Source organism: Falco punctatus (genome assembly GCF_963210335.1).
Source record: "Falco punctatus genome assembly, contig: scaffold_31, whole genome shotgun sequence".
Taxonomy (NCBI): Eukaryota; Metazoa; Chordata; class Aves; order Falconiformes; family Falconidae; genus Falco; species Falco punctatus.
This window is the reverse complement of record NW_027660132.1, coordinates 974,796-983,055: the sequence shown is the minus strand read 5'-3', so window position 1 is coordinate 983,055 and position 8,260 is coordinate 974,796. Positions and strand designations below refer to the sequence as shown.

Sequence of the window (8,260 nt, the reverse complement as noted above, 5' to 3'; positions counted from 1 at the left end):
ATAATAAGCGGTCCTGCTAAAGCAGACAACAAAGTAGTTAGCCAAGGTGAAACATTAAACCAGTTTTCATACCATGACCTGCTCACCTCACGATCTTTCTTACGTTGATCTAACCTTTTCCGGAGTTCAGACATGGTGTCCTGGACTACTCCCGTATGGTCAGCAAAAGAACAACATTCTTCATTAAGAGCTACACATAACCCTCCTTCCTTTAAAAACAATAGATCTAATCCTCTTCTATTTTGCAGCACTACTTCTGATAAAGACTTTACTGAAGTGGCTAAATTTTGGATAGATTGTTCTATTTTTGCTAAATCCTCATCTACAGCCATCTGCAAACTTTGTAATTCCTGACCTTTTACTAGGGAGGCTATGCCTGTACCTGCTCCAACTCCGCCCGCTATCAGCAGTGTAGCTAGGGTTACCACTGTAATTGGCTCTCGTTTTTGTCTATTCAGGACTCCTTCAAAGTGGCGTAACACCTCCTCAGAGGTGTGATAGATCAGACGAGGAACAATAATCACCTGTACACAAAACTGAGATTGATTAAACACGTTTAGGGATAGGCAAGGCGTTACTCCGATGTCTGAACAAACCCATTTAGCTCCTGGTGTTGGGATAGCCCATTTGTCATTTTGATTCTTATGTTTCTTTATGTTAACTTTAGTGATTGTTTGATTACACAAAGACTGATATTTTTCGGGCACTGTACCTATACATTTTCCTTGACCTGTTACTAATTGAATAGTAATTCCTTGCGTATGGTTCTTCTGGTCATCCCATGGACATTCTTGTGGGTTTGAACCACTAGACCATTGAATCCTATCTGGTATTCCGATTGCCTCAAAATATGGTGGTCTAACATTGTAACATAACCAGCATTCCTTAGTTAAATTTGGTTTGCTTTCATTAAGGGTACGATAAGAGGCTTGCATTAAATCCCATAAGGGGTCTTTGGATTCTGACACTCCTGAATCCCTAACTAAAGAGGACTCAGTCACTGTGTCATTAGTTGTTCTATCTGTTACTGATAGGGAATTTGGACGAGTGGTTGTAACACTTGTGGGGACAATCTTTTTCTTAGGAAAAGTGGGTGAATTCAATACTTTATTCGGCCCAACAGGGAGTGAATCATGTGGTATTTTAATTTTTCTTATGAGAAAATGCCCTCCCCAATCTTTAGGAATTCCTGCATAGACACGTATTCCCCATGTTCGTCCTACCAACCATTCGTCTTCTAGGGGATGCAATACTTGAAATTTGATGTGAGTACAGACTTTCTTGTTACGTGGAGCTACATAATCCACGTCACGCAGACCTGTAAGATCTACACCTGTTTGTTCAGGTACACATCCGTTAGGAGTCCAGGTTGCTTTTATATATTTATCAGGAGCCTTTACTGTCCAGCCCGAGGCTATTGTCTCACATCCCCAATAACCACAATAATAGTGTCCGGGATAATGACAGTAAGGCTGTCCAGAGGCCGGGCATAAATAAAATGGAGGTCCTTTTTCACAAGGTATTGGTACTAAATCACAAAGTTTCACTACGAATTCAGGTGGCCCTGGGTTGCTAAAAGTGGCTATTGTTTTCGTTCCTTCCCAAGATATTAGTTCCCACTTAAATGGTTCATGTGGGTTTCCCCCTTTTGCTTTGGTTATTATCAATAACAAAACTAACAGTATACCAGGAAAAAAGGTGTCTATCAATTTTGCCAATTTAAGTATATTTTTACCAGTCCTGGGGAAGTTCGGCCATTGTTGCTTTAGTGTCCCATTGTTCTGGTTCTTTTCTCCACAGTTTGTTCCTCCTCTGCCTTGCCCGTCGACTCGGTTGCTTCGAGCCACGGGGTGTATCATCTTCACGGCAGCAAGGGAATTCTTCAGGAGAACAGCTGCTTCAGGCTGTCTGCCTGTTTATATAGGCTTCCCACTTTGCAGCTTTTAACTAATGGGGCAAAGCAAAACACGGTTTGTACTTCCCTTCTGCATTTTATAGCCAAGATTTCAGCTATAAAGGGGAACTGGTTGGAGTGGTAACAATAATATTGAGGGTTTATTCCTTTAGCAAAAATTTCCCACCACTCTTGGGATTCCCGAATAATTTTTTTTTTTTTTTTTTTTTTTTAGACTCTAATTGTTTTAGTCTCCACTTAGTGAGAGCTCTTTGAATTTTTTCCAACACTGTGTGCAAACTCCTGCCGGAGAGTATCCGAATTCACAGTGTGTCCACCATTTACCCTGGCATACCTTACATTTAAAATAAGCAAATGGATAACAATTGCAGTTCAAATTATTACACCTAATTCGTATATCCAAAATGCATATATCATGTGGCTCCATGAGCTTAGCAATTACACTTCTTACATTTCCATATATAATAGATAAAAAGCGAGATAACTATAGCAAATATAAACAACAATACACACTTTATACCAAAAGGTAATGCGTCAAAATAATCAAGTAAAATCTCTATCATAACTTTATCTTCTCAATGTTATCTTGGTGTCACCTGGTGTACTAATTACTTTCCAGTGGGGTCTCGTCACTGGGCCTTTAATGTGACTGGCATGAGTCCATCCACGCTCAGCAGTCCGGACAGCTGTTTCTGTTGTAAGTAAAACAAGATAAGGTCCCTCCCAATTGGGTTTTAGGGTTTCTTCTTTCCACGTTTTAACCAATACCCAGTCCCCAGGTTTAAGATTATGAATTTTTAAGTCCAACGGGGGTCGTTGCACAATCAGTCCGCGTTCCCAAAGCTTGTTACGATGTTCTGCTAATTGTAAAACATATTCATTAATCACACGATCACGAATTAAAATATTTGTTTGTGGGCTTTCAATTCTATAGGGCATTCCATACACCATTTCGAATGCTGATATTCCCACATCCGCTCGGGGTCTAGTTCTGAGAATTAATAGTGCCATGGGTAGGCACTTAATCCATGATAATTTGGTTTCTATCATTAATTTAGTTAGAATAGTTTTGATTTCCCCATTCATCCTTTCAACTTTTCCCGAACTTTGTGGATGCCATGGCGTATGGTATTCCCACTTAATACCCAAGCTTTCTGTTAGATCTTTAACAATTTTTGACACAAAGTGTTTTCCTCTGTCTGAGTCGATTACCTCAGGTACTCCATATCGAGGTATAATGTGTTCAAGTAACACTTTAGTAACTTGGTTAGCTGTTGTCCTGGAGGTAGAAAAAGCCTCAACATAATGGGTTAAATGATCTACCAGTACTAAGAGATATTTGTAACGCCCTACCCTAGGTAATTCAGTAAAATCCACCTGCATGTGTGAAAAGGGTCTGTATGCTGGGGAACGTCCTCCAAGAGGTTTTTGCCTCATGTTGTTTCGGTTTACTTTTTGACAGGTCTCACAGGCTGCTGTAACTGCTTTTGCTACATTATATACACCTATACAGGCAAACAGTTGATTAAAATGATCAACTAACGCCTGGGTTCCCCAGTGTGTTTTACTGTGTATTTTTGAAAATATTTCGAGTGCTATACCCTTTGGTAAAACTTCTCTCCCATCTGGCAATATATACTTACCATCCTGTTCCTTAGCTCCCATTTGTTCTAGTTTTTCCTTTTCTGCAGACTCAAACCTCAAATTTTTACTAACAGGTATTTGTTGTATAGTTAAAATCGTACTATAATTGCCTGCCACTCGTTTTGCTTCTGTATCAGCTGCATTATTTCCCCTAACTTGGTAACTTGTACCTCGCTGGTGTCCCTTTATATGTACAACTGCTATTTTATTTGGCATTTTTAATGCCGCAGAACTCGCCGAATTAATTCTGGGTGTATCAGTTCTTTTCCCTGTGAGTTAACGAATCCTCTTTCCTCCCATATTTTCCCAAAAGTGTGTACTACTCCGTACGCATAGCGTGAGTCTGTATATATAGTTCCATCCTTTCCCTTCAGTGACTCTAATGCTTTCCACAATGCATACAGCTCACAGGCTTGAGCCGACCAGCTGGCACTTAGGGGGCCCGATTCTATTGTCTTAAATTCTCCTTTCTCTGATTTAATGATGGCATATCCAGACAATCGTTTACCTTCCACTATTCGTGATGACCCATCTATAAATAGTACTTCTCCACATTGTAGTTCTTCTTCTTCTAAGTCTGGTCTAATGCGTGTCTGTTGTTCAATTGTTTGAAGACAATTATGTACTAACTCAGTACTTTCCCCTGGGTATAAAAATTCTGCAGGGTTAACCGCTTTGATAGTCCTTAGGGATAGTTTTGGAGATTCTATGAGTATTCCCTCATACTTTAGCAGTCGGCTATCTGTAAGCCATTTTTCTGCTTTTTGTTGAAGCACCCCCCTTATATTATGAGGTGCATATAGGACAACTTCTCCATTAAAGGTAATACGATTCGTTTCTTCAAGTAATAAGGCAGCAGCAACAATAATTTGTAAACAACTCGGCCAACCCCTGCTCACAGGGTCTAACAGCTTTGATAAGTATGCCACCGGTTTCTTTTGTCCTGCCCATTTCTGAGTTAATACTCCGAATGCCGTTCCTTCATGTATGTTAACGAATAAATGGAATGGCCGCTTTAAATCTGGGAGGCTTAAAACCGGTGCTTGACTTAGCTCCCTTTTGAGACTGGCAAACTGCTCTTTATCCTGAGGGGTCCACTTGGGTATTTTGTCTTTAGACAGTTGTTCATATAAGAATTTAACTTTAAAGCTGTAGTTTTCTATCCATTGCCTACAATACCCAAATAGCCCTAATGCCTGCCGAATTTGCCTCTTAGTGACAGGCATAGGTAATTCCAGAATTCCTTTAATGCGCTCTGGATCTAATATCTTCTTGCCGTTAAACAAATAATGCCCCAAATATTTCACTTTTTCCTCCACAAATTGTAACTTTTCTTGCGATACCCGTAGGCCCTTTTGTGCAAGAAAATTTAGGAGTCGAATGCTTTCTTTTCTTACATCCTCCTTATTATTTCCTGCTATAAGCAGATCATCTACATACTGTAACAGCACGTTTCCCGTTTGTACCTGGTATTCTTTTAAGAGCTCTTCCAGGGCCTGTCCAAACAGATTAGGGGACTCAGTGAACCCTTGGGGGAGCACGGTCCATCTCAATTGCTGTCTACGGCCTGTCTCTATGTCTTCCCATTCAAAGGCAAAATAATCACGGCATTCTTCTGCCAGTGGACAGGCCCAAAAGGCATCCTTTAAATCAGCCACACTATACCAGGATTTATGGGGTCCTAGCTTACTTAGTAGGGTGTATGGATTTGCTACTACAGGGAACCGGGTGATAGTTCTTTTGTTTATTTCCCTTAAATCATGTACGAGCCGATAGTTCCCATTTGGTTTCTTTACAGGCAGAATGGGAGTGTTAAAGGGTGACATACAAGGCTCTAAGATTCCGTGTGCTAACAATCGATCAATTTCTGGTTTTAATCCCCTCCGTCCTTCTAGGGATATGGGATATTGCTTTACCCTCACAGGTATGTGGGGTTCGGAAATTTGGATTTTAATCGGTGGGATTTCCAGTCTACTAATTGTGTCCGGAGAGTACCAGACATCAGGGTTAATTTGTTTTTGATCATCCACTGTCAAAGGATAAGCAGATACTGTTAGCTCTTGATTTTTTACTTTAATTTCTAATTGCAATTCAACAATTAAATCTCGTCCTAACAGATTAAATTCTGCTTCAGGGACGAGCAAGAGTTCACCCATTCCAAATTTATTTTCAGTTTCGAATACCACATTTTTGATTTTGTTTACTTTAAAGGGTTCTCCTTTTGTCCCAATTACTTGTACTTTTTCAGGGGAAACTTTACATCCCTCAGGTATTTGCTTAATAGTTGATTTCTCAGCTCCAGTGTCTACTAAAAAGGTGAACTCTTGTTTATGGGGTCCTATTTTTAATTTTATCAAGGGCTCATGATGACTCCGGTCCCCTAAAATATAAAGCCCCTGACTCTCCTATTCCGTTTTCAATATTTCCTCATCCCTGATCCTTTCTCTGCAATTCTTTTTTATATGTCCCTTCTTTCCACAGTAGAAACAATATCTCTGTTCCTTTTTTACTATTACGTTCCCTTGTTTTGTTCCAGCGGATCTGTGTTCACCAGTTCGCCCTTTGTGATCCTCTCTGACTGCTGCTACTATCATTTTTATTTGTCGCTTGCTGCTCTCTTCTTCCCGCCTTACGTAGACTTTCTGAGCTTCCCTCAATAATTCATCCAACCCTCTATTCTGCCAGTCTTCTAACTTTTCAATCTTCTTTCTGATATCTTCCCATGATTTTGCCACAAACTGAGTTTTGAGGAGTGCTTGCCCTAAAGGGTCGTCTGGATTTACCCCAGAGTACAGCTGAAGGGCTTTCCTCAGTCGTTCCAGCCACTCAGTGGGGCTCTCATCTTTCTTTTGCATTTCATTAAATGCTTTATTGATATTTTGGCCATGGGGTACTGCTTCTCTAATCCCCTGAATTACTATAGTTCTCAGGTCCTGCATATGAGTTCTATGCGCCGGATCCTGGTTATCCCAATTAGGTTTTTGAAGTGGCCATTTAATATCTGCTTGGGGTCCCTGGGCATGCTGAGCATCCCACAGTCTCATTCCTGCTCGTCTAATCATATCTCTTTCCTCAGTAGTAAATAATTGACCAAGGATAGATTGCATCTCATCCCAAGTATAAAGATTTGGTCCCAAAAATTGATTTAATCTTTCTGCCACTCCGAGTGGGTCCTCAATTAAGTTTCCCATCTCGGTCCTTTTAAAATCTCGTAGGTCAGCCGAATTTAGAGGCACAGAAATATATCCGATCACAGGTTGAGGTCCCCCCATGGGCATTTCCCTTAGGGGGTACATCTGAGCTGCCCCTTTTTGACTTCCAGTTACGCGTCTAGGAAGAGGGGGAGACTCTTGTTCTGACTCTGGTGGGGGAGTGGGTGCTCTGGGGACCTCTGCAGGAGCAGGAGGAGGAATGTAAGGAGGGGGGGTTAGAAGGGTTTCGTCTAACTCTCCCTTCTTTTTCTTTTGTTTAGTTTTTATTTCATTCAGCGGGTAAAGTCTAGCTCCCGGTCTTTCTAGCCACACCTCCGCATATTGACTCTCCTCCGGGTTAAGGGGTTTTTTATTATTAACCCAGAGGTTTAATTGCTGTCTTATCCAATCTTCTTCTGACCCATAGACTGGCCAAAAGACATTTTTAGAAATCTTCTTCCCTCCCCATATCTTAGTACAATATTCTATCATTTTCTGCTTATCTTTCCCTAGGGTTCCAGGGAAATATCTCCAATTGTCTAAGATATATGCCAGAGGGGTATTCTTAGGTACAGTGGGTACCCTTCCCATGGGAGTCGAAGGCTTGCTGCCCTTCGCCCCCATCTTCTGGAATATCCACAAACACACACTCACTCGCTCCCCTTGTTCCTGGCCCAGTCCCTCGCGGGAGATGGGAAACGCAGTACTTAAGAGTCCACACTCGCTTGGTTCAGTATATCGAACCTCTCATTCGTTATATTCCAGGAAACCCAATCCCGCCCGAACGGCAAAACCCGCGAACAAATTCGCAATATACTTACGCGTCCTGCGTCTTCGTCCGGACTCCCGTGCACAGAATTTTTATGGGATTTTACCGGTTTCTCCTTTGCTCATTATTCTAGAATTTAGGTTCGTCGGTAAGGTTGGAGTAAGCTGTTGGTCGCGGGGCCGCGAAATGCCGCGGGGCGCCCCCCCGGAGGACCAAAGCCCACTGTTCCTTATCCGAGTCACGGCACCAGAAATTGTTATAAATTGAGACCACAATTGATCATAATCCAATTAAAATTTTATTAATTATAGCAAGTAGAATATGAGCAAAGACAGCGCTGGACGGCAGGGGAGTCTGCGCTCCGCCAACTGCCGCCCTGAGCAGTTTAAACAGTCCTTTTTTATACTTTACTTTCGTGTTCATGAAGTAGTGGAGGTGTTAACCCCTTACTCATATATCTTTATATGGGGTCTTCTGTCTTGTTTCTGTCTGGCGGTTATCTTCTCTTTTACAAGCAACATCTGGCGGTTATCTTATTTTTCACAAGAGGCATTCTGGATATCTGGCGCCTAGTCTTTACATTATGCTTAACATAAATCTTAATAAACAATATCCTAGTCCATAGTTTCTTACATAATGTATGCTGGTATGTTTTTCACTCTGAGGAATCACCCAGAGTGGCAAAAGAGTGTGGTATTAACCTAGCTCCACAAGATCCCTTAATATTAGCAATGGAAAAGG

The 8,260-nt window shown here is 41.4% G+C and overlaps 1 long non-coding RNA gene across 1 annotated transcript; it reads right to left on the bottom strand.

The window, feature by feature from the left end:
- Positions 1-279: 279 nt before the first annotated feature.
- On the bottom strand, positions 280-7,536 carry LOC308057891. The gene is made up of 2 exons (XR_013925510.1): positions 5,560-7,536; positions 280-2,489 (listed from the first exon to the last, which is right to left on the bottom strand). It is a non-coding gene; the product is annotated as an uncharacterized lncRNA (long non-coding RNA).
- Between the last annotated feature and the right edge of the window lie 724 nt (positions 7,537-8,260).